Source organism: Heterocephalus glaber, unplaced genomic scaffold (genome assembly GCF_053883595.1).
Source record: "Heterocephalus glaber isolate CG9 unplaced genomic scaffold, H.glaber_assembly_v1.0 deba00001569, whole genome shotgun sequence".
Lineage (NCBI taxonomy): Eukaryota > Metazoa > Chordata > Mammalia > Rodentia > Bathyergidae > Heterocephalus > Heterocephalus glaber.
Genome location: NW_028258354.1, coordinates 4,412,420 through 4,437,500, shown reverse-complemented (window position 1 = coordinate 4,437,500; position 25,081 = coordinate 4,412,420). Strand labels below are relative to the sequence as shown.

The following is a 25,081-nucleotide window of genomic DNA, read 5'->3' as shown; positions in this document are numbered from 1 at the left end:
AAATGTTTTATTAAAAATAATGTGTGTGCATGTTGCAAAGAATATAAGAAAGCTACTGACAAATTGAAGTGAGAATTCTTTCCACTGATGAATAATGCATAAAAAAGTGAGATCTTTACTACTTAAGAAATGCTATTTCACCTACATTCTAAGTCCTACAAACAGTTATTCAGTCATTCTGTATATGACTGGCTCAAGGGAACAAAGGAAATAAGGATTCTAAGAATCCTTCCCTGTGATTCAGTAGAAGTCATGTAGTAGGCTTTTCTGCCCTCATTTTAGAACCACTTATAGTCTTCATGCTATTTGGAGGGAAGAGTTACTGTGATGTTCTAATTGGCATTGATTTAATGTATTATCCGTTAGAATGTCAGTGGCTCTTGAGGGCAAAATTTGTTTCAATGGTTGACAATCCCTAAGAATATGAAAGACACAGCTAAACATTTTGTCAAATGTATTAGATTGTTCTTGGTTATTATCCTTGCCATATACTAACAAAAAGTCTCTTAAATGCCTTCTCCCCCACAGATGTTCCTAAATGCACCATATCTGTGCATTTTACTTTTTTCCAGAATCAGAAAAATAAGCAGATAGATTTTTAAATACTTAATTTATAATATTCATTTAACTGCTGATTAAAAGTAATTAGCATTGCTTATTTCAGATAGCTTCATCATCATAAACAGTATTTTTTTATTCTTGGGGTATATATTCTTTTGATTGTTTGTTTGTTTGTTTTTTGGTTTTGGAGACAGGGTTTCACTATATAGTTCAGGCTGGTCCTGAACTCACTATGTAGGCTAGGCTGGACTCAAATTTGTGGCAATCCTCCTGCCACCTGGGATTACAGGTGTGCACCACCACTCCTGGCACCTAAGAATATATATTTTTTAACTAGGCATAATTTTTCCATGTTGTTTATGCTTGTGGGTATGGCATTTTTTCTTTCTAATTTTTTTTTTTTTTTTTTTTTTTTGGTACCAGGGATCAAACTCAGGACCTTGCATTTTCAGGGCAGGTGGCAGCACCACTGAGCTAAATCCCCGCCCCTCTAATTTTTTTTTAATTTAATCTTTATTTACAAGACACTGCAAAATATGAAATTCCACAAAGAAATAAGAAACCCCTTCAGAGGATAAGCTTTATACAATATGTACAGTTTGGACCTGTTCAAGTATAGTTTCATTGTACAAAGTGCTACAATAACAAACCACATTTAAAAAGAGTTCTTAGTAGAAAAACAGAAGACGAACTTATACCGAACATAGTACACAACAAAAATTTGATGCCTTCCTCAGCTGCACAATCTAGAAGTTAAAGATACCAGAAGCCCCATCCTGAACTTGGAAGGTATAGCCTTCAGAGACAGTTTCTGGCACAACATTTTGATCTTCTTCTTCCTCTACTGAGAAATATTTCTCAATCAAGTTTAATGAGGCCTTGTACACAGACTCATTTTCACGGTTCTGTAAAGATTCAATTTTTTTTTTTGCTTAAATTCTTTTATTGGTACATTTTAGGTATACAATACATTTACATTTATCATTGGGTGCTTGTACCTGTACATGATGTACCTTGGTTCTTACTTTCCCATTTGACCCAGCTATTCCCCTGCTGGGTATCTTCTCAAAAGAATTAAAAGAATCATACCACACCGATATATGTGCACCCATGTTTATAGTGGCACAGTTTGTAATAGCTAAAGCTTGGAAACAGCCCAAATGCCCAGCAACTGGAAACTGGATAAAGAAGATGTGGGTTTTTTGGCAGAACATCAATTTTGTCCAAGCCACAAAATACTTCAATCATTATACTAAGCTTCTCAGTTACCTAGTTTTTCAGCAGCCTGGAAGATATTTAAAATGGCATCCAGAATAACCAGAATAATTTTTGTATCTTTTGCAGTTAAGAGGTTCATCAGTGGTTCTATTATACCACAATGAACAAGATAGACAATCTGTTCAACTGTTCCACCACTTGTGTAGTTGGTCACAGCCCACACAGCTTCCTTTTGTGCCTTAAGGTCTGCCTTAGAGAGGACACTGATGAGGAATGGGACTAATCTATGATTCACAACTCGCTGTATCTGGTCCTGACGGCCAGCTGTAATGTCTGACACTGTCCATGTAACTTCTTTCTGAATATTAGTTTTGGGGTGGGTGAGCAGGCTGGGAAAGACAGCAAGTGCTCCTGCACCTATCACAATCTGAGTCTGTTCATCTGTTCCAGGGACAATATTCCCTATGGCTCTTAGTGCAGGAGTCATAATTGGTAATTCATTTGATCCTAAAAGTTTCACCAGATGGGGCACAAACCCCATTTTTACAACCATTTCAGTGCATTCATTTGGACCATCGGTAAGGTAAGAAATAGCCCAGCAGGTATCTGCTAATACTTCCAGATTGGTGTGATGCAGGAGACAAACCAAAGTAGGAAGAATTTGCTCAACAGCATCTAATGGGTGTGCAGGATTCTTGTTATGGCAGAGGTATGAAAGTGTCCAGGTAACTTTAGGTAAGTAACCACCTGCTAAAGATGACATATCAGGAACTGCAAGAAGAGCCAAGTGTGGGTCAACTGCACCATATTTGATAACCAAGTCTGGGAAAACTGAACCATCACCTGCAATGTTTCCTAGAGCCCATTCAGCTTGTTCATTGATGTGAGCATGGAGAGATGCCAAGAGAGAAATGAGTGCTGGGATAGCACCTCCATCCACCACAGCCTTGCTCTGTTCTGATGACCCGGAAGCAATGTTATTGAGTTCCCAAGCAGACTCAAACTGAATGGGACTACAACCAGTTCTGCCCAAGAAGGACACAAATTTTGGAATCAAACCAGCCTGGATTATGTGGTCAATGAGGGGCTGTTTTTCCGAGAAAGCAGTTTCCTGGCAGCTTGAGTAGCTTGGAGCTTGCCTTCCATATTATTGCTATTTATGCCTTTGACAATGTCATCAACAGTCCAATTCACAGTACCCTGGTTGTTTCCGTTTTCCTGAAGTGGTGAAGTAGCATCATCAGGAAAAGAGCTGACATTCCTCCTTTTCAGAATCTGATCATCCTTCTTAGCTTTCCTTAGCTCCACATTAACTTCTATTCTTCACCATCTCATTTCTGTATTGTCTTTTCCCTTGTTCTTGAATCTGTTCAGCCGGGCAGCTGGTGAATTAGCATCCTCATTGGTGGACATAGTTATGAGTCAAAGAGAGAAAGCTCTGCAAGTTTTCAGCACTATGGATGTAGTTTTAGTCAAAGGATAATCCTTTTACTTCCCACCCCCACAAAGGGATGAACTTCCTGGAACAGATCACCTGCAAACAGAGTGCTACCGACAGATCCACCAAGGCTAAGCCCAGAAATGGTGTACCTCGTGCAGCCTGCCAGCGCGATTTAAATTTTTGGGTGCCTCCGCATTTGGATTGGCTGGTTCGAGCCTAAACTGTGCGTACATTGGCGGATTTGGAAAACACGTTGGGGGTGGAGGTCGTAAGGTCTGGAAGAAGGGAAAGCTAGCATCGCGAGATGAGGGAGGGGCCGGACGATCCCAGAATCGGCCATCTAATTTTTTACTTCTTTAAAATATGTTAAATTATTTCTTCTCCTACCTTTGTCATTTTTCTTTTTCCCTCTTTTTCTCTAACAGTTTCATAAACAACATTAGCTTATCCAAATCTAAATCCAAAATATAAATTTTATTCTCTTTTTTTCCTTAAGAATTATGTTTAGGTGATAATGAGCCACAAAATAATGTTTCTAAACATTTAAATAATGTTTAAAAATGAATACAATGTTCATTTATTCATTATTCCTTCTAGGGCAAGCTTTATGCAAAGCTATGAATTCACTTTAGTTATGTTGCTTCAATATACTGTGAAGTAAGTGAAGTCAAATTGTAAGTTTATTTTATTCCCTATATACTCTCCTTTGATTCTTTCAGTAACCTCTCTTTATACTCAAGAAACAAGGACCAATCTTGATTCTACTTTTCATAAGGACCTATTTATTTGACAAACATCTATGGAATGTGTCCTTCCACCTACCTTACCTTCTTCCTGGAATGGCTTCGTGTGTTTCACCTGCACTGGGCTCCTTGACACTGGTTCACCATTCAGCTCTGCATTGGTCAATACTTCCTCTAAGAAGGATCATTGACTGAGCTCCATGCTCATTCCCAGTGATCCCATGCAGTTGCACTTTTGTATCACACTGTGTTCCATTTATCTGTTCACTTGTTTTTTGGTGGGGTTTTTGGTACCAGGGATCGAACTTGGGACCTTGCACTTGCAAGGCAGGCGCCAGAACCACTGAGCTAAATCCCCGGCCCATGTTCACTTGGTTTTGACCCTTGCTGGAGTGCTACACCTTTGAGTTTAAGGACTTTCCCCTTTGAGACTCCCCAACACCCAGCAAAGGACCTCACACATTGATGGTGTTGAATAAATGTGCTGAATAAATGTGCCCAGAGAGAAGAGGCAGCTACACTATGGGAACTGAAGAAACAAAAGATTAATTTTCCTCAAAAGATTATAGAATACTTGATAATTTAGGATGGCCTAGTAGTAGAACAAGAATTTGGGGAAAAGGTATTTCAAACAAAAGGAAAACTCAAGGCAATAATGGTACGGGCTTTGTGAAAAGTACTGCAAAACAATGTCAGTTGGAATGCTAAGTGGTAGTGTTCTAGTTTGATTTTATATAGTTCAATAAAATCCAAAAATATATTGGATCAAAACCCCAAAAAATGAAATAAGATTCATCACAAAAACCTGGCTCCCATTTGAACTGCTTTTGTCTACATATATTCTCCACACTTTTCCTCAAACTATTTTTATTAACCTGGTCTGCACATTAAAAATGCTGAATGTGTAGATCCTAACTATGCAACGAAGTCTCCTTAAATGTCAACTTCTCTATAAAACTACCAATAATACTGACGATTATTATGGTAATGATAATTTCTGATTAATAAACACCTATCATGTGCCAGGGACTGTTCTAGATGCATTAAACACACTTCTAATAATCTTGCCAATTCCTAAATATAGGCTTTCTAAATATCCATTTTACAGAGGGCAACAGATCCAGAACTCAAAAGATTAATAAGATACACAGCAATAGCCAGTATTCAATCCCACCCCATTGACTTCAACACCTACATTTTCCCTACCATTCCACCCACTTTTTGGACCCTGTGACACTTCATACTAATCTTTCCTGCTGTACTGAGCTCCTTTCCTTGAATATCCTGTGTGTTTCAAACAATCACCAAGCATTACCCAGAGTCTGTGGTCAATGGACAGCTACTGAATGAAAATATTGTAAAGGTCATTTTTGTAAGAGCCCAAATTTACATTAATGAAACATATAAAATCAGTTTGCTTGAAGTGTTAAATTATATTTGAACTTAAACTTTTTAACAAATTCTTTTAACAAAACTGTTTTGTTATCATTTTTGTTCTTGTTTATACAGTACCTTAAAAAAGAAAGAAGAGAAGGAATACTATTATTGGAGTGAGATGTGTTATCTTCAGTCACATAGGACTAGTGAGAAGTCTTGTTTAATTCTTATTCATGTGTGGAAAGAAGTGTATACAATACCACCTTTCAAAAGATTTCAGTTTTCATCACAAGCCTTCTCTGCAGTTTTTGAAGAGAATATATGGCTTCTAACCAGCACTCTGATTTCATAAATATGCACCAGGAGTAATGAATGGATGATTCTTCCCCCTAAAGAAGCAGGAAGAAATAAACTCTTGTTCTCTAATACATGTACTAGTTCAAAGCCTCATGAGTGGCTCACATGTTTAAGTTTTCCTCTTTAAAAATTTAACTAAAGCAATGTAATTTATCCAAATTGACTATATAGCCCAGCTAGGGATTCATTCATCACACAAAAAATTAAAGTCAGTTTAGTCCCCTCCATAGAGTCTCTATTACAGTTGTCATCAGAAATAGATTTGCATATGTTAATGAAGTCAGATTTTACTCATTCCAGAATTTGTTCATACATAGCAGATTTCCTTTTAGATTATATAAATAAGATGAAATATATAAAATGAGAATTCAAAGAAAAAAAAGGAGTTCAGAATGGAGAAAAAATATTTTGCTGTTCTACAATCTTGTGGTGACAGTGGTGGTGGATTGTGTGTGTATCTCTATGTACATGCTCTTGCTCCTTGTATCCTGTGCTGCTCATCCAAACAAGGTGTCACCTTTGAAATGAAACATGCATGAGATACAGAGATGGAAGGAAGCAGTAACACTGGTCATTAGTTATTAAAGATCCAGTCAAAGCTGTGTGCACATTTTTCTTAGTCTTTTACTTCATAACATTTTGATGAATGTATATTCATAGTATCAAGCTCATTCTATAAAATTAATCACACAATTTATAACTTTAATTTAGTATCCCACCATGCATATTTCCTCCATGATCTCATATATCCAGCCATAAAGGAATGACAGGCTGAAGAAATTCATACATAATTTTTCCCTTTGGTCTCAACAGTATGTGTCATTACTTCAGTTTAAATTTTCCTTTGTTAACAAAGGAAGAACTACCCTAAAAATGCACCCTCACTATTCAACCAAGCATATGAGCATGTCTGAAAGAGCTGATCACTCCAATGACTGAAGGCTTGTGAATTTTTGTATGTGGTAGGATGGAATAAAAACCCTCACCCCTGAGAACAGAGGAGATGCTCAGGTGTCAAGGAGAAGTCGCGGGAGTGTGAGACCCCATTTCCTTCAGTGATTCCCACTATGTCATTGTCTTTTAGAAATTATGTTAGTAAGGGAGAAATATACTTTAATTTAATGAAGTCAGATTTGTTATTTTGCATGAAGAATCAAAAATTAAACAGAGAATGTACATCCTTATGTAGACCAGACTATGCAATATTTATATGAAGATTAATTCTTACTATAACAGGTATTTAATTTTATGTAGATGAAGACTTGCCATATCATGATTCAAGAGCTAACTCGAGTTAAAATGTTAACTATTTCTCATTCATTTTAACTATAAGCCCAGAGTTTTTCCCTTTCACTTTAGGGAGCAACAAGAAAAACTAAAATTACAATAACAATAAAAATATGATCAATTGAATCCATTTATATCCAGTTAGAGTCTAAGGGAATAGAGTTTACAAAACACAAGAAGGAGCTGAGGATAGGATTGTGCTATTCTGTATGGAAAGGAACCATATATGGGAGGGGAAGGAAGAAGCTGAAAGGTAGATAAGCTTGCAGTGGAACACAAAACCAAATATGAAGGCAAGAAAAAGAACCAAGAAACACAGAAGATGATGAGACATCGTCCCATCCCTTGGACAAGAAAATTAATTTACTCAAGAAAGACAATTCCTAATTTCTGGCATTATACTGCTCTGGGACACCCACCTGAAGCATTCCTAACCTCCCACCAGGGTTTGGTGTGAATTTAGCCTACACGAATAAAGGCCAACATCTGTCCAGGGGTAGTGGTAGGATGAGTGAGAGAAATGATAGGTGGTCAGAGCAGCCTCATCTTCTCATTTACCTGACAGACACTTGTCTCCCCTTAACAGATTCTACACTGAGAGAAGTTCAACCTGCAGGTTACGTCTCTGTAGTGATGATGAGGTCAAACCCCTGTGAGAGTTAATTGTGGTGTTAATGTGAATGGATTAAGAAACACATAGCGGAAGGCCAACTGAAATGAATAGGCACTTCTCAGATGAAGAAGTACAAATGGCAAATAAATATATTTTTTAAAATGTTCAACATCACTGGTCATCCAGTGATGACCAAATTAAAGCAATCCTGAGATTTCATCTCACTCTAGAAAGAGGCTATATTCAAGAAATCAACCAATAACAAATGCTGGAGGGACTGTGGGGGAAAAAAGGAACCCTTCTCCACTGTTGGTAGGAGTGTAGACTAGTGCACTGTGGAAATCAGTGTGGAGATTCCTCAAAAAACTAGGGTTACAAGCCCCATTTAACCCAGCTATACCTCTTCTGGGTATCCTCCCAAAACAATTAAAAACATCATACCACAGTGACATATGTACATCCATGTTTATAGCGACAGTTTGTAGTAGCTAAATCTTGGAAACAACCCAAATGCCTATCAATCAATGAATAGATTAAAAAGATGTGGTTTTTTAATATGGTGGAGTACTACTCAACCATAAAGAAGGATAAGCCTGAGACAGTTATATCTCATGGATGCACCTTGAGATTATACTCTTAAGTGAAATAAATCAGACACATATGTATAAATATAGCATGGCCTCTCTAGTGTGAGAAACTGAAACTGTAAATAATGACAAAATATATAATAGATATTGTGAAATAGGAAGAAATTGAAAAGGAAAGGGGGGAATGGAAGGAAGGGAAAAGAAAGAAAAGAAGGGGAAAATGGGGGGAAAAAGCTTTTGTAAATAAGGAGGGGAAGAGTGTTTGAAGGGAGGGAAGGGGAATGGGAAAAAAAAAAGAGGAATCATGACATGTACAGGTACAAATTCCCTACGATGAATGTGATCATTATGTATATCTAAATTGTACCAATAAAATTAATTTTAAAAAAGAAACAAAACCACCAACAGAGTTAAGAGACAACTCACAATATGGGAAAAAAATTTTCAGCAACTGTACCTAGGACAAAGGACTACTATCTAGAATATATAAAGAACTGAAAAAAATCAGACCCCCTAAATTCAAAGACCCCATTCAAAAATGGGCATCTGTAATGAACAGACATTTCTCAGACAAAGAAGTAAAAGCAGCAAATAAACTTATGAAAAAATGTTCAACATCACTGGTCATTCGAGAGATGCAGATGAAAACAAAACTGAGATTCCACCTCACCCCAGAAAGAATGGCTGTTATTAAGAAATCATCTAATAACAAATGCTGGCAGGGGTGTGGGGAGAAAGGAACCCTTCTCCATTTTTGGTGGGAGTGCAGACTGGTGCAACCACTGTGGAAATCAGTATGGAGATACCTCAAAGAACTCGGCTTAGAGGTCCCATTCAACCCAGCTATCCCCCTGCTGGGTATCTTCACAAAAGATTTAAAAGAATCGTACCACAGCAATATATGTGCACCCATGTTTATAGCTGCACAGTTCGCAATAGCAAAAGCTTGGAAACAGCCCAAGTGCCCACCAACTGGAGACTGGATAAGGAACATGTGGGTTTTTTTATAAAATGGAGTACTACTCAGACCTAAAGAATGAGAAACTAAAGACATTTATAGCTAAGTGGATGCATATTGAGGCCATACTCTTAAGTGAAATAAATAGGACACACGTGTGAATACCGAATAGTTTCTCTAGTGTGAGAAACTGAGAGTGTAATTAAGGATAAACACGGATGAATATGGCCTAATAACATATTTCTCGGATTGTGTTTCCATTGAGTGTCATGTGACTGTATCGAAATTTAAATTAGGCAGAAGTTTGGCTTATGTGGAGTCTGCTGAGTTTTTTTCCAGATCATTATTTTTTCAATATTGGTTTTGAGGACCTTTCTGAAACAAATCACATCCTCTGGTGTCTTGTTGGTGCTTGAGATGCTTTTATAAGTTATATGGAAAAATGTTTAAGTGCTTTTCAGTTTTGTTTTGGTTGAGTTCTATTGTATTCGAATATTATTATAGTTTTTTTCCCCTTGCATTGTTCTTCTTTGAATGGTTTTAATTTTTTGTATGTGTATGTTTGATAATAAAGTTATTTTTTTAAAAAAGAAAGAAACATATAGTCGATTAATGGAGTACAGTTCTTATGATTGACTTGTAAGTCAAAAATTGAAGAGGAAAGACCCACCCTGAATGTGGGTGGCACCAATAGAAGCCTGGATGGAATAAAAAGAGAAAGAAGAAGGAAGTCTGCCCTTTTGCTTCTTCAGAGGAGCTCCAGTCTTCACCATTGCCTTAAGACATTTGTCTCCAGTTCCTCCAGCCTTCCAAAGGAGACCCTTCAGCTTCCCAGTATGGACTCACATGGGACTCAACAGTGAGCTCTAGGCCTTCAACTTACAAATGGATCCTCCAACTCTCCAATCCAATGCACAGGTGGCCATTTTGCATTCTTCCACCCCAGTCCTTTTAAGCATATATATCTATATATATATATATACACACACACACACATACATTTCCTACAACTAATTCCCTTACCAAGACAGCTCCACAAAGGACAAGCTCCAAGGAGGAGAGACTGCCAAAGATAAAACATGAATCTACACTCAGAGATGTCTTATAATCCATTGTGCCTGAGAAACATGAGCCAAAGAAATTCTCTTTCATCCTCATTCCTGAGCTCTGTTTCCCTAAGACAGTCACTTTCTCAAAAATAACATCATGAGCCTGCTGTAAGGTGATCAGAAAGCAAAAACTATTTAAAATTTGTTCCAGTGTTCCAGATTTTTTAAGAGCTAACAGGGAATTCTTTTCCTCTTTCCTATAGGCTTCAAAATGTATATCCCCTACTTCATTTAACCTGAGAAGTTCTGTGCCCTCCATTCCATTTCATCCATCCATTCTAGACACAAGAGCCCCAGGCAATGGCAAGATACTTCTGTTTTTACTAATTTGAGTATAATTCATTATCTAATGATGAATCTATATTGATAGAGAAAGTATCTCTATGTGGTAGTGTAACACTTGTAGAAAGTTTCACTTTCCATCAAGTGTAACACTTGAAGGAAAGTTTAAAGAATCAAAATAATCAAGATATAGCTTATATGAGTAGCATATTAATATAAACTGATTTTAATTCCTGTGGAATTTAATCCCATTTTGGCTTTGTCTTCTCTGGAAGATGAAGATCTCTGCCACTGTGGGAATTCTTCTGAGTTCATTGAGACTGTTCCTACAAAACTGTGCAGGCACTGACTTTCGAACATTAGCTAAATGCAGAGACACTCTGCTGTTTGACAATTAACAAACACATTTTCTGCTTTTCTTCTGCTCCTTTTTCCTGCTCTAAGCCAGAGATAGCCATCTCTTCTTAATGGGCATTTAAGCATTCCTTCTCCTAACCCTTGACCCCATCACTTCCCATCAACCTAGGAAGACCTGACTCACAGAGTCACTGGAATCCATTTCTTCATTTGTTCAAATTAAGGTCTAGTTGCCAGTAGAAGAGCAATACAAATAACAGCTAAACACACAAAAAGTCATAAAACATGCACTAAGTACATTTTTCCTATGTTTTATTAATTTGTTTCAAAAACCCAAGCCTTCTGCATTAATCAAAAAAGGACTGGCTGCTTTCCAAAACTTACCTATCAAGGACACAGAATTCCAATGGCTACCTACCTTTATTGATTCCTTTTGAAATAGGTTCGGATCTCACTGTTTAGTATTTCTTGCCTTGTCATTTCTTATACCTCCCAAAATAAATCCTTGATCTCTATGCAATTATAGTACTTTTTGGACCTGATATCATTTAATATTTGTATCTGTATCAATATATCACTGCTGGCCAATTGACAAAGGACAAAATATATTCTAAATATTTTCCTCTATATTAGCACAACCATGTAAAAAGGCATTTAATTAATGGTATTCTGTCATAATAAAAATCATGATCATCCATCTAGAGCTCTTTCCATTAGCCTCTACTACCCATTTTATAACCATCATGCAGTTCAGAAAGTGAATAATCTCTCCATTTCTATGATAGACTACTTAGGGAAATTTGCTTGTCAACAGAATAACTATAATGCAATGATAACATTTCCCACTGCTAGATTTAATGTCATGTGGATATAAATATATTGAAAGTATGGATCTTGTCAGGACCAGTGGATTCACTCAAGAAATGTGTTAGTAGTAAGATCAGGAAGCTAGGATAATAGTTACAATGATACAGAACTGACAGACAAAAAATGTATAGATCTGGTTTGCGCTGAATTCAATAGGCAGCACAGATACAGAAAAGCTCTTTGTTGGATGTTTTAAACCAAATTCTTGTGAGTCATAATAATGGTGGAAGTAAGTCCACAGTAGAGTCCAAGCCTAGGAGCATTAATTTAAACATAACAGAAAAAATGATTTTCCTGCATTACATCATTTCATTGAAATCTCTCTTTGGAGAGATGAACATGAGATCTGGCAACACAGATGCCTTGAAAATGTATAAAGCAAGCCACCTCTTTCCAATCATGCTGCTTATACTGGCACTAGAGGAACCCCGCAAGAGTTCTTGACTCTGTAAGAGTTTCAACTGGAGAATAGATCATATGTATTTCAAAACACAACCTGCTTACTTCCAAATAATTGTACCATTAACTTCCACTGCCCAGTCCAAGCTACAGACATAGAGACAAGTTGATCATTGCTTGTTGTTAGGACAGAGGAAAGCAGAGGGGAAATGTTTGCATCTGCATCACAAGGACAGACAATATAAGACTTCAATTAACTAAAACCCAAGTGGGTGGTCCTTCACTTTTCAGTTTTTTTCCACTTCCCCACCCCACAGTCCACCTTAGCAACTGCTTCAAACACAAGGGCAATCAGTATCCTCATAGTTTCAAACCATTCTGCAACATTCTGCAACCATACACCTTCCACCCAACACATTTTCTGCATTCTCCACTGTGACATTGCCCATTTATGTTCAGATTATGACACTCAAAGTGATGCAAAATCTTCAGTCTCCAAGAAAACATACAATACTTGTCATGGAACTACTTGCTAAATCAAGAAGCATTTTTAAAACTTTGAAAGAAAAATATATGCTTTTAAATCTCTTTTAAACATGTAATTTAATTAAGAGTTCCTTCTTTCAGAATTTTTGTTGATCATCCTATTACTCTATAAGTAGTTTGGGAATTATCTATTCTTTAATATAATCCATGTGTCTCTTCGCCTTCCTTGGAGTAATCAGAATCATATGTATCTAAAAATGAGTAAGTACATTTTTAAATAGGTAATACATGAATAGGTTCTGTATCCAGAAATCTTATTCTCAAGTTACACAGAGAAAAGACTATTTTCTAGTAATGAGTTAATTCTGTGTCTGATATAATTTCATTTCAGGCTCTGTTTTGTGAAAATGTGACTGTCCCACTCAGTCCATCTTTGAAGAATTGCCACAGATCCTCAAATAATAACCTCATTTGGTCCAAATTACATCAGCATACTGAATGCTGGCCTTAAATGGGAGGGAGAATGAGCATTGACTGAGCTCTTATATTATAAAATAATAAGAATGATAAGCCACAGTTATCCAAATAGCTACCAGTCCATGGCAGTCTCTACTGTATATTTGGTATGTGTCACTGCTGTGCTTTATAGTATGTATTATCACCCAATGAACCTCATTTCACAAACCACATAGAGTCATCAGACATGTCAATTTATATGCACAGCTTGGTTATACCATTAGGGAAATGAAAAATGTATTGAAACCTTCAATTAATTAAACTTTTTCTGTATTCTACTCTTATGACAGAAGCCAAGTACAAGAAAACTCAAAGAGCAAACATTTTAAAATCCACTACATCCTAGGGTTAGATGCACATTAAGGCCAAACTCCTACAGAGTGGTTTTTAATCTTTTTTTTAAGGCAGTGGAAAGAGTGTTGTTTTTTTTCAAATAAAACAGAAAAGAAGAGCTCTTCCCATTAAAGGGAAGGTGGAGAAGTCCAAGGCTTTTACTCTACAGATCACAAGATAAAGCTGGGATAAGTTGTAGAATCAAAAGTTCCTCAAATCTCAGTGGCTTAAAATAGCAAACGCTTATGACTTACTCTACCTAGGCTGCAGAGGCCTTGTCGAGATGACAGGTGCTTCTATTAGTACCACAGGAGAAGAGCAAAGTAGGCTCTCAAGCCTGGCAAGTAAAGGCTTCCACCCAGAGTGACACACTTGACTTCTTTGTGTTTCTTCAACCAGAGATGTATAGCCACTCCTGTTCTTAAGGTGACAGAAGTACCGTCTTTCCATCACACCAGAAGGAAAGTGGAGTAAAACAGTAGTGGGCAGGACCAGTGTCTGACACACACTTGCTAAGTAGTAGTATCAAGAATACAGCCAAGCTCAAATGATTGTTTTTAGGTCTCCTGTTAGTATTACTCAGAAGGAGGCACTGCAAGATGTAATTGATAAGGAAAAAAATTATTTCCCACCATGCATTAAAGCTTACTAGGAAATCAAAGTAGACTTGTATATTAGGAAAAAAATCTTAAAAACAGACAGATTTTTAAAATATCCTTTCAGTAAGCTGTCATATTCAATTAACCAGAACCACAATTTCCCAAGTATATCATCTTATTCAAAGGTGCCTGGTTCACTCTTTAAATGAGGTTTAGTAATGCTTCACATAAAGCAGCCCTTCAAAAATTACTAAAGAACTAAAACTTTATCTTTCTCCTTTCTCTTTTAAAACATTCTCTTTTGTAACAGCTGCAGATACTCATATGGCCAGAAGCAGATGCAAGAAGACTAAAGTACATCAGTGAAAACAACTCGAATGTCCATCTATGTTATCAGAGGTATTAAGACACCCTTAGGTGACAATTGGATTTAGAACTGTGTCTAAAGTTGAGATTATTAGCTTATAAAGCATGATTAGCCTTAATGAATCTCCTTCCTTTCCTATCACATAGTAGGCATAAGATTAGAGGCAATAAGAATGACCAGAGAACTCCCAAAAAATGTAGCAAAATGTAACAACTACTTAAAGAATAAGCAAATGTAATAAGCAAATGTCTACATAATTAGCAAATGTCTACAAAGAATGCCAGATACAAAAGATATAATTTAACAAATTATTTATATTTAGTGGGAAAATATTTAAATTTAGCAAAGAATTGTACTAGACACTAGTTGAGTAGTAGAGAAGTAAAATACAGTTCTTGTCAACCAGGGAATTTACAACCTAATGGAAGATAGCAAATACTTGAATAGCTGATTAATATAAGACAGAAAAAATTAGGTAAGTGGTTGCAGAGATACAGGTGAGGGGCAAAAAACACCTTTCAAAGTTGAAGTTTCAAGAGAGCAAAGCCTAAAGAAGCACATCCCAAGAACTTAGAGTATTGGTCAAACACCATTTACACTTCCCAGAACACAAAGCAAATTTCCAAAAACTAATGAGGCACAGATCATGTCCAGGCACAAAAATTAGGATTGTCACAAGGGTTAAAAATTTGTCAGCTTAAAATCAGGAACAAGACAAGGATGTCCACTATCACCACTCCGGTTCAGTATAGTTTTGGAAACATTAGCCACAGCAATTAGACAAGAGAAAGAAATAAATGAATAAAGATAGGAAAAGAAGTTAAACTGTCATTATTTACTGATGATATGATACTCTACATAGAAGCCAAAAAAAACCTCTGCCAAAAGACTTCTAGACTTAATTGACAGATTCAGTACAGTAGCTGGATATAACATCAACACTCAAAGAACAATAGCCTTCTTGTACACAAATAAGAGACTCACTGAGAGAGAAATTGGGGAAACAATCCCTTTCACAATAGCATACAAAAAAACAAAATATCTTGGAATTAATCTAATGAAGGAAGCAAAAGACCTCTACATTAAAAACTACAGTACTCTGAAAAAAAAAAAAGAGAGAGATTGAAGATGATATAAGAAAATGGAAAGACATTCCCTTGTTCCTGGGTAGGAAGAACCAATATAGTGAAAATGGCCATACTTCCAAAACTGCTATATAGATTCAATGCAATCTCATTTGAAATCCCAACAGTATATTTCACAGAACTAGAGAAAACAATCCAAAAATTCATTTGGAACCAGAAGAGACCTAGAATAGCAAAAGCAATTCTAGGCAACAAAGACATGGCAGGGTGTATCACAATCCCCAACTTGAAACTATACTACAAACCCACTGTGATAAAAATAGCATGGTACTGGCAAAGAAACAGACCTGAGGACCAGTGGAATAGATTAGAAGATGCAGAAACAACACTAGACGTACTCAGCCACCTCATGTTTGACAAAGGAGCCAACATCCTCACTGGAGGAAAGACAGCATCTTTAATAAATGGTATTGGAAAAACTGGATCTCAACCTGCCAAAGATTAAAACTAGACCCCTATCTTTCACTATGCATTAAACTAAAATTGAAATGGATTAAAGATCTAAATATTAAAACAGGAACACTAAATTTGCTGGAAGATAAGTTAGGTAGAACTCTGGAAGACACTGGCATAAGAAGAGACTTTATGAACAAATCCTGAGTAGCACTGGAACTAGCACAAAGAATCAACAACTGGGATCTCATCTTATTAAAAAGCTTCTGCACTGCAAGAGAAACCACCAACAGAGCTAAGAGGCAACCTACAATGTGGGAAAAAAATTTACCAGGTGTTCCTCAGACAAAGTTCTACTATCTAGAATATATAAAGAACTCAAAAAGACCCAATTCAAAAATGGGCATCTGAAATGAACAGACATTTCTCAGACAAAGAAGTAAAAGCAGCAAATAAACATATGATAAAATGTTCCACATCAATGGTCATTGGAGAGATGCAGATGAAAACAACACTGAGATTCCACCTCACCCCACAAAGAATGGCTGCTATCAAGAAATCAACCAGTGACAAATCCTGGCAGGATTGTGGGAAGAAGGAACCCTTCTCCATTGTTGGTGGGAGTGCAGACTGGTGCAACCACTGTGGAAATCAATATGGAGATACCTGAAAAAACTAGGATTAGAATTCCCATTTGACCCAGCTATTCCTCTGCTGGATATCTTCCTGAAAGAATTAAAAGAATCATACCACAGCAATATATGTGCACCCATGTTTATAGTGGCACAGTTTGTAATAGCTAAAACTTGGAAACAGCCCAATTCCCCATCAACTGGAGACTGGATAAAGAAGATGTGTTTTTTTTTATAAAATGGAGTACTACTCAGCCATAAAGAATGAGAAACTAGAGACATTTATAGCCAAATGGATGCACATTGAAGCCATACTCATAAGTGAAATAAACAGGACACACATGTGTAAATACTGAATAGTTTTTCTGTGAAAAACTAAAAATGTAAATAAGAATCAAAATGCATAATTGATATTGTGAAATAGGAAAAAAAGGTCTAAAGGAGTAGGGGAAGTGAGAGGGGTAGGGGAAAGGAAAGAAGGGAAAAGAAAAAATATAAGAAAAGGGAAAAAAATGGAAACAGTCTTTGCAAATAGGGAAGGGTGGAGGGGGTGAAGGGAGTGCAGGGAATGGGGCAAAAATAAGAAACAAGATACATCCTGTAAAGGTACAAGATCCCAATGATGGATCTAACTGTATTCTATACCTAAATGTACCAATAAACTTAGTGAAAAAAATTTTGTCAGCTTATTGTGATTTCCAGAAACATATTAAAGTATGTATTAAATAACTTTCAAAATCCTAAACAAAGACCTTAAGCAAATATCTTCTTTTTTTTTTTTTTTTTTGGTACCAGGGATCAAACTCGGAACCTTGCACCTGCGAGGCAGGCGGCAGAACCACTGAGCTAAATCCCCAAACCCTTAAGCAAATATCTTAAGCAAGAAGAAAATAATCTGAAATCATCAAAATGGCAATGAAGAGTCAGGCTTCTTCTCCAGTGAAGTGGCATCCTTTTCATGAGCACCCATCAGTGATGTGCTGGACTGTCTGTCTACATGTGTCTACATGAGCTGATGAGTCATCTGGCTTTTGGTACCTAAGTGCAAATCCAGCAAGCATTTCTGAGTACTTACTGGCAGCTAAGAACAGTCAGCCACCCAGTGATAGAAAGATACATATAAGCAGATCTTTATATAGAATAAAGCAAAACTTAAAAGTATCTGGGGTAATGGCTGGGAAAATCTGGCTCCCATCCATCCCACTTATCTTCTTACCCTCAGTTATCTTTTTAACTTCTTAACTAATTTAACTTAAGAACATTCAACTTGTACCATATTTTTAATTCTCTATCTTCCCAACTTCAATCCTTTGGACATTCAAAAAAGCCAAGTTAAAATCCAGTAGAAGAGTAGCTTCTATTAATGAAATAGTCTGCTGCACATAAATTTTTGAAAACTGATTAAAATTGGCTGAGTTGATTCAATTTAAGCACATAGTAAGAATGACTTTTACTCCATACTGGACAGCTACTTCTTAGAGTTCTGCCTAATAATGCACACTAAGGAATTCTGTGTTAGAATTGTTTAGAGTAACTAAAACAATTAATAAATTGACCAGTGTCTTCACATCTATCTAAGTGAACACGAGCATCCTCCCTCTGTAGAAAGAAATCAGTCTTTTAGATTCAACCAAACACATTTCAGGCCCATGCCTGTTGCATAGTTCTTGTTATCTCTTTGAGGCTAAAGAAATGATAACACATTGAATTTAGTTTCATACAGTAAAATCTTTCCTTGCCTTTGTTTTATGGTAGTTGGTAGTTTCAAACATTTTAGTGTCAAGTTGCTGTTTTCTAGACCCAGACATCACTGTCATGTCTCTGGCTGGCTGTAGACATGATCATTAGAAATAAATAAATAAAGCTCCTTGAGGTCTATGCCAGTCTGCTACCTTGTCTGTGAATCTTGTAGCATTTTCTTGTTAAACCAGAGTTCTGTAAGGGGTGCTGCCTTCCATATTTGCTAACTTTTGAGTAGCAGAGTCTTTGCTAGAATAATCAAGTGAGATCTTCCAAGAACAAATCTATGAGAGAAAGGGAAAAAATACTTGTGATTCTGAGAACAGTGAAATGATAGAGAATGACTGTGCTTGCCAAGTTTTTGTTTACTGAATGAATGACTAAATTTATGAACAAGTGAGTGAATGAGTGATAAAATTAATAAATAAGGGGACAGCTTATTAAAGCAAAATAAAAGTTCATAAGCAATTGTCCTTCAAGTTAAACACACATGCGTAGCAACGGTGGATAGTTTACTATAGTGATAATTAATTTCTAACTCCCCACAATGGAAAGAGTGTGGAAGGAATGTGGAGTGGAAAGGCCTTTATCAGAAGAAACTGTCTTCTTTTTACCTTTTCTCTCTTTGTGTTTTCTGCAGATCCTTTACGTTCTTTTCTCTATTGTTTTGATTGGGAATATTTGGGGCTTAGTATTTCAGAGCCTGTGTTACCAACAACAGAAACATATCAATTTCCCCTTACATGTTTTCTGGGTATGCACAATTAATGTAGTCTTTATCAATGGCATTTGTAAATAAGGATTTTTTATTACATAATTTCCAAAATGCCAACTATGTATTTTATTTCCCTACAGTATTCCCTCCTCTCTCTCTCTCTCTCTCTCTCTCCTCTCTCTGTCTCTCTCTATCTCTCTCTCTCCCCCTCCCTCTCTACAATGACTCATATGTTAATGTGTATTCTCATGGAATAGTAGAAAGATTGAATTTTATGTCCAGGTGTTTTGGGCACAAACACAATTTTATGAACAGAAAACAGATTTCCCTTTGACTAGAAATATATCTACCATGTCATTTCTGCAGTCCCATAAAATATTTCCTCTCCCAGATTTAGCTTCCTAAGAGTTTGACTGTAAAACCATTTCAGTATTGATAGTTAAGGTTGTTATTCTACTATTCCGCCTTTTGGTAAAAATTTATCCCATGATATATTGTGTGTTTCTTGTTCACTATTAAATCAATCTAGAATATTTTTCCATCATCAACTCTTTGAAAGCAGGAACTCCCATGGTACCTAAGTATTTTATTTATACATGAATAAAATTAAATTGAAATGATTTAAGATTGTTTGGAGTTTTTTTAAGCATGAGGAATGATAAAGTGTATAAAAGAACATAATCAAAATATTCAAGATATTCTAGTAGGAAACCACTAGACATGTGAAAAGTAAAAATGCAATAAATGTAGACAAAAATATAATTTAACTTCTTATTACATGGATTTGGAAACATATTAAGTGTTAAATTGCATCCCTTGAAATACAACTTCCTAGAGTAAAATCCTAATGTAACCTAGCTCTCTTTTGGGTTTTATTCTCCCACCAAGGATCTATGATGGGGTCTGATCTCATGCATTGGCCTAGCTAGCCAAGAAAAAGATGAGGCAGAACAGATGCAGTGAAATATCTTGACAAGGAAGTCTGCCATGTTAGAAAAATTTTTCTGAAATGGAATTGTGGCAAGTATTAGCTCCTAGGAACATAGAAAATTAGTTTGTTCAAAATTCCAAAAGGCATGCTCAAGTAAGGCAGTTTCAATCAATGCAAAGGAAGGGAGAGGGACTCAATAACCTGCTAGGTTGGTCTATTCCCTTCTTTATGTCTCTGAACATGTCTGAGGCACATTAAGGAAACATTTATGTGCTGCTCACCTTGAATGCAAAGACACACACTGCATTTCCCAAACAGCACACACAGGACCTTTCATTTTCAAGTTTACAAAGACTAAAATAGAATTAGAGCTCATCACCTTTGGAGTGAAAAAAAAGACAGACTCAAATCATGCAGCAACCTGACCTGCTCCATCTTCAATGGACAGTAACCAGAAACAGGAGCTCTTGGCAACCTATTCTTGGCAGAGACCATGACACAGTTTTCCATGCACAGTGAGAGTGACTTATAATTGCTTCTAGAACCTGAAACTTTCTATCACCTGACTCTGGCACAGTCCTACAGACTGTGGTGGTGGTTGAGGTGGCCCTCCCTGCCTCTACATGATGTGCAACCTCATCTACTCAGATTCTACCAACTAAGAATTCTGAACACTTCAGAAAGTTATTTGAGCTGAAGTATTTCTTGCCTATGGAGAAAAGATTCCTAAGATATTAGTACTGTAAGCAAAATTAAGGCAAAAATGAATTAAGCAGGGTCAGGGATTTAGCTCAGTGGCACCATGCCTGCCTCGAAAGCACAAGGTCATGAGTTCAATCCCCATTACAAAAAAAAAAAAAAGAATTAAGGTCCATGACAGAGACATGACCAAGCCCACACTAATCAAACTTTAAACAGACATCTTCTTGACTACAGAACCCTGAGCTCCCTTTTCCTACAGCATTCACTATAGAAAACTTGAAATTGTAAATTCTTTCTCTCTACACTAGGAAATATAAATCTTCTACAACCTAGGAATTTTTTTAACACCTTAAGAGTCATCTCTTTGAAACATAATCTTCCAAAAAGATACAATCCCAACACTCAATGTCTGTAGAAGGATATGATCCTAACACAGATGTCCAAACCACACTAAACCATCTTGCCTAAAATCTTCCAATATTTCTCCATCAAATCTCCCGAGTGTTTGAGAATCCTCCAGATTTTATTAAAACAGCATTGAGTTCCACCTCTTTCCCTTATTGAAATAGTCTTGATTAAGTCTTCCTTGTATTTTTACTCCAGTGCAGTTTTTCTCCTACAGACAAGAGTTAGCCATCCTATTGCCTACAATCCCTTTTGACCTTACTCTTGGAACCTGAATTTTTTTGAAGGCAGCAATTCTCCCAATTAAAGGACCACGTCCACTGACCTTTCCTACTAATTTAATGACCACTTCTGCTCTTTAGTCACCTGGACAGGAAGTTCTGTGCTTGGAATGTCTAAGGAGGGAGGATAACTGAGGCAGGGACACTGGTAACCTGATGGAACTTTAGGCCTCAACTGCTTACCTCCCCACCTCTTTTGCATGGCAGAGAAACACATCTCTCAGCTTAAAACATGGTGATTTGGGGTAATGTCTTCATCAAAGGGAGAGCTTAGACAACATGAGAGAATAAACTTTTCGAGCATCTTCCAAAACTTCAAAAACATTTATTTCATATACACCTCAGGACTTGAAGGGATATTAATCACCACTCTCTATTTTACAGATGAAAAAAAAAAAACCTGAGAAGATACAAAGATTTCAATCAGCTTGACCAAAACCCATTATATAGGCCAAGTGCAAATAACAGGGGAAAAAAATGCAAATCATTCACTTTCTCCAGGGCCCAACATGGTGACTGCAATCTGGCAGACACTTGACATGTGTTTAAGTGACTCAAAGAGCATGTAAACAAATAACTACAATTCAGTGTGAAAACTGTCATGTAGCCAAATAAATAAACTGATGGAGGAATATCACAATGCGTGCCACTAACCACTTTACTTGCTAGTCACTGTGTATATCATTCTTAATCAATTTTAGTATATGTGCTGCTGAAGTGAAAACATATCATTCTTAATCAAAGAACTCAAGTTTAGTGACATATTCTTTGTACATAGATGGGGATGGGAGGTGTGTGTGTGTGTGTGTGTGTGTGGTACTGAGGATTGAGTCTAGGGAGCACTGAGCTACATACCCACACCTATTTATTTTTATTTTGAAATAGATTGGTCTTGAACTTGTAGTCCTCCTTCCTCAGCCTTCTGAGTACCTGGGATTACAGATGTGTGCCACTGCACTCAGCTTCATTTCTAATTCTTTGAATCAGAATTCTCACTAGCAAGAATTTACCTGTGTGTTAGTGATTTTCGTACCTATCCCAGCAGATCTTTTGCTCAATACACAGTCTGCCATCAGTATTTTGTTGGCTCAATTCTGTCTGTATATGAGCAGCACTATCTGCATTCCAGACACTATTCCTTCTGGGAATTTGTTGCTCAAGGTCTGTGTAAATTTATGGTAGAGAAGTGAAAATATTAAGTCTCTCAATTGGATTGGCTCTGCTGTTGTATGTAAATCCACACTAAGCATGTCAAGTCAAAGTGTAAATTCTCTTTTATGCCAGATTTGCGATCTTATTGTTAATTGTATCTAAATAGTTTCAAATATTTAAAGTCAAAAACACATGAGACCCAAATTATATTAAATTGCTAGCCTGTGTTTTTTCTATGTGCTTTCAGAAGTGTTGATATGCAGAAGACACTACTGGAAAGGGTCCCTCCAGTCTCATTTGTGTGAAGCTGCTCCTTAGCTATAATGACAGTGTCTGACCAGGCAGTGTTTCAGGTCCCAATTAGCTCTAATAATCTATGCTACTGTGATTTAATTTCCAGGGTGTGTAATATGGAAATTGCTTACTTCTCTTGCCTCACAGTTCATAGAAAGAATAAACACCTCTACTTCCAAGGAAGAAGACTACAGGAACAAATACTCGGGCTCCTTGTTTATAGTGGCTTCCTCACTCTTTCTTCACAGGAAAGAAATAACCTACCGGATGGGTAAGGAAAGGAGTATGTGAAATCCACAGGACCTTGTTTCCAAAAGTAAAGTCACAACATGAAAGTTTCCCCAAGCCCCATCTCTAGCTCTCTTGGCTAATGTGCCCTCCTACAGGCATACTTTCTTCCACTTCCTTCTCTAAATGGTACCTTTCCTCCATCAGGAGATCTAACATTCTCTAGCATTTGTGCTCAGGACTTGTAGCCAAGTGTCATCTTGAGTGTGAAGGAAGAGGCCAGATCACCTGTCACCTTGTATGCAGCTGACACTGTACTTTAATCCACATTGGACATTATCTGTTATTGAGAACACCACATGCAATCATTGTCTCAGAATAAGGACTCAAGCTGGGTAACATCTGCACATTCCAGAAAGTCAAGACATGACTCTGTCCTAAACAAGAAGATATGAATAAATCCTGGAGAACTATAATCAAACCTCAAACTCTGGGCAACACGTTGTATGGAGAAAAAAATTCACATATCATGAGTCAAGGGAAAGCAAAGAGGAATCAATCTCAGTGAACAAAGTTCACTGTGTGGTAATGCCAGTGCTGTTTTCCAATTTAACCTTGAGGGAACTAACAGCAAGTATTTAGCAAAACAATAAACTTAGAGTAAGGTTAATGAGCAATTTCTATTATCAAGCCAACTGTAAGAAACAGAGTCAGACTGTGTGGTTTCTCAACAAAGCAAATAAAGGAGCTTGCAACAGTCAAAGGCAGAGCTGCCTCCTCTCTTCTCTGCAGAGCAGTGATGGGCGTGGGACAGCAGTCAGCTATGTTCCTGAAGCTACAACAGGAAGAGCAGCATGGGTTGGGAGCAGCCCAGATACGAAGCAAAGTAGCCAAGAGAATTCCAGCTACTAGTAGCTGAGGCTCCCAGGAGGAACTAGAGGTAGGGTCCCTAAAAGGACCTGGTAACTAGAGTTCCTGCTACTGTGACAGCTCACCACAGAATGTCAAAGGATCATTTGTCCTAATGAAAGTCCTTAACACAGCACTGTTCAACAGAAACATAACATGAGTCACACATGTAAATCTAGAGGTCATGTGAAAACAAGTAAAACTAAACAGATGTAATTAATCTTAACCTAATATGTCCAATATATTACTATTTCAACATGTAATCCATATTAAAAATTAAGATATTTATATTTTTTAATACTGTCATTTAAATTCAGTGTGTATTTTACTATTACATCATATATTAATTCAGAACAGCATATTCAAGTGCTCAGCAGACATATGAATCAAGTGCACATGATACTGAGCAACATAATCTTAAACTGTACCTAAAAGTCTGGCTATGGTAGGGAAAATAGATGTCATATGCACTATGTGCATCAAAAAACATCTCCCAACAGCAGCAGAAGATGTAAACTAAATTCTAAAAGCATAGCCATGGGTGATGCTGTCTTACAAAGGACATGGTGCTTTTAATCTACAGCCATTGTTGACTCCCATACTATAGGTTTTATTCTAAGGGCAAAAATAAAAAGCTTTTGTTTCATGTTATCAAAAACAGGACTGTACAAATCTCCATTTAAAAATCCACAGCTCTTACACATTCAAGACTGGCTTCTCCTGAGCAAATGTTGCTCCTTCCCCTACTGCAATTCTGAGTTCATGTGAATAATGTGGGGGCAAAGTCACTTCTGCTCCCAGAGCTAATCATTGTAACTGAACTCTCATCTTTTGTCTCAGTGGCCATACAACAAAAGTTGATTCTGTAAATTACCAAGCAATATTCATCTTTTTTTATCCATGAAATCATTTTCAGATTTCCGCTAGTAGATTAGCCAACAATGGAAAGATTTTTGTCATAAAAATTTGCATCTATAAATCCATTTCCTGTCCTTTGCCTTCACACACTTCCTTAGCATTTGTGTATCCAAAGACATAGTTGATGATTTGTAAGAGAAATATATCCTTCTATTTCTATGAAAATGCACACTCACAAG

The 25,081-nt window shown here is 36.9% G+C and overlaps 1 pseudogene; it reads right to left on the bottom strand.

The window, feature by feature from the left end:
* Positions 1–1,822: 1,822 nt before the first annotated feature.
* On the bottom strand, positions 1,823–3,673 carry LOC101726095 (importin subunit alpha-1 pseudogene; annotated as a pseudogene).
* Positions 3,674–25,081: the final 21,408 nt, after the last annotated feature.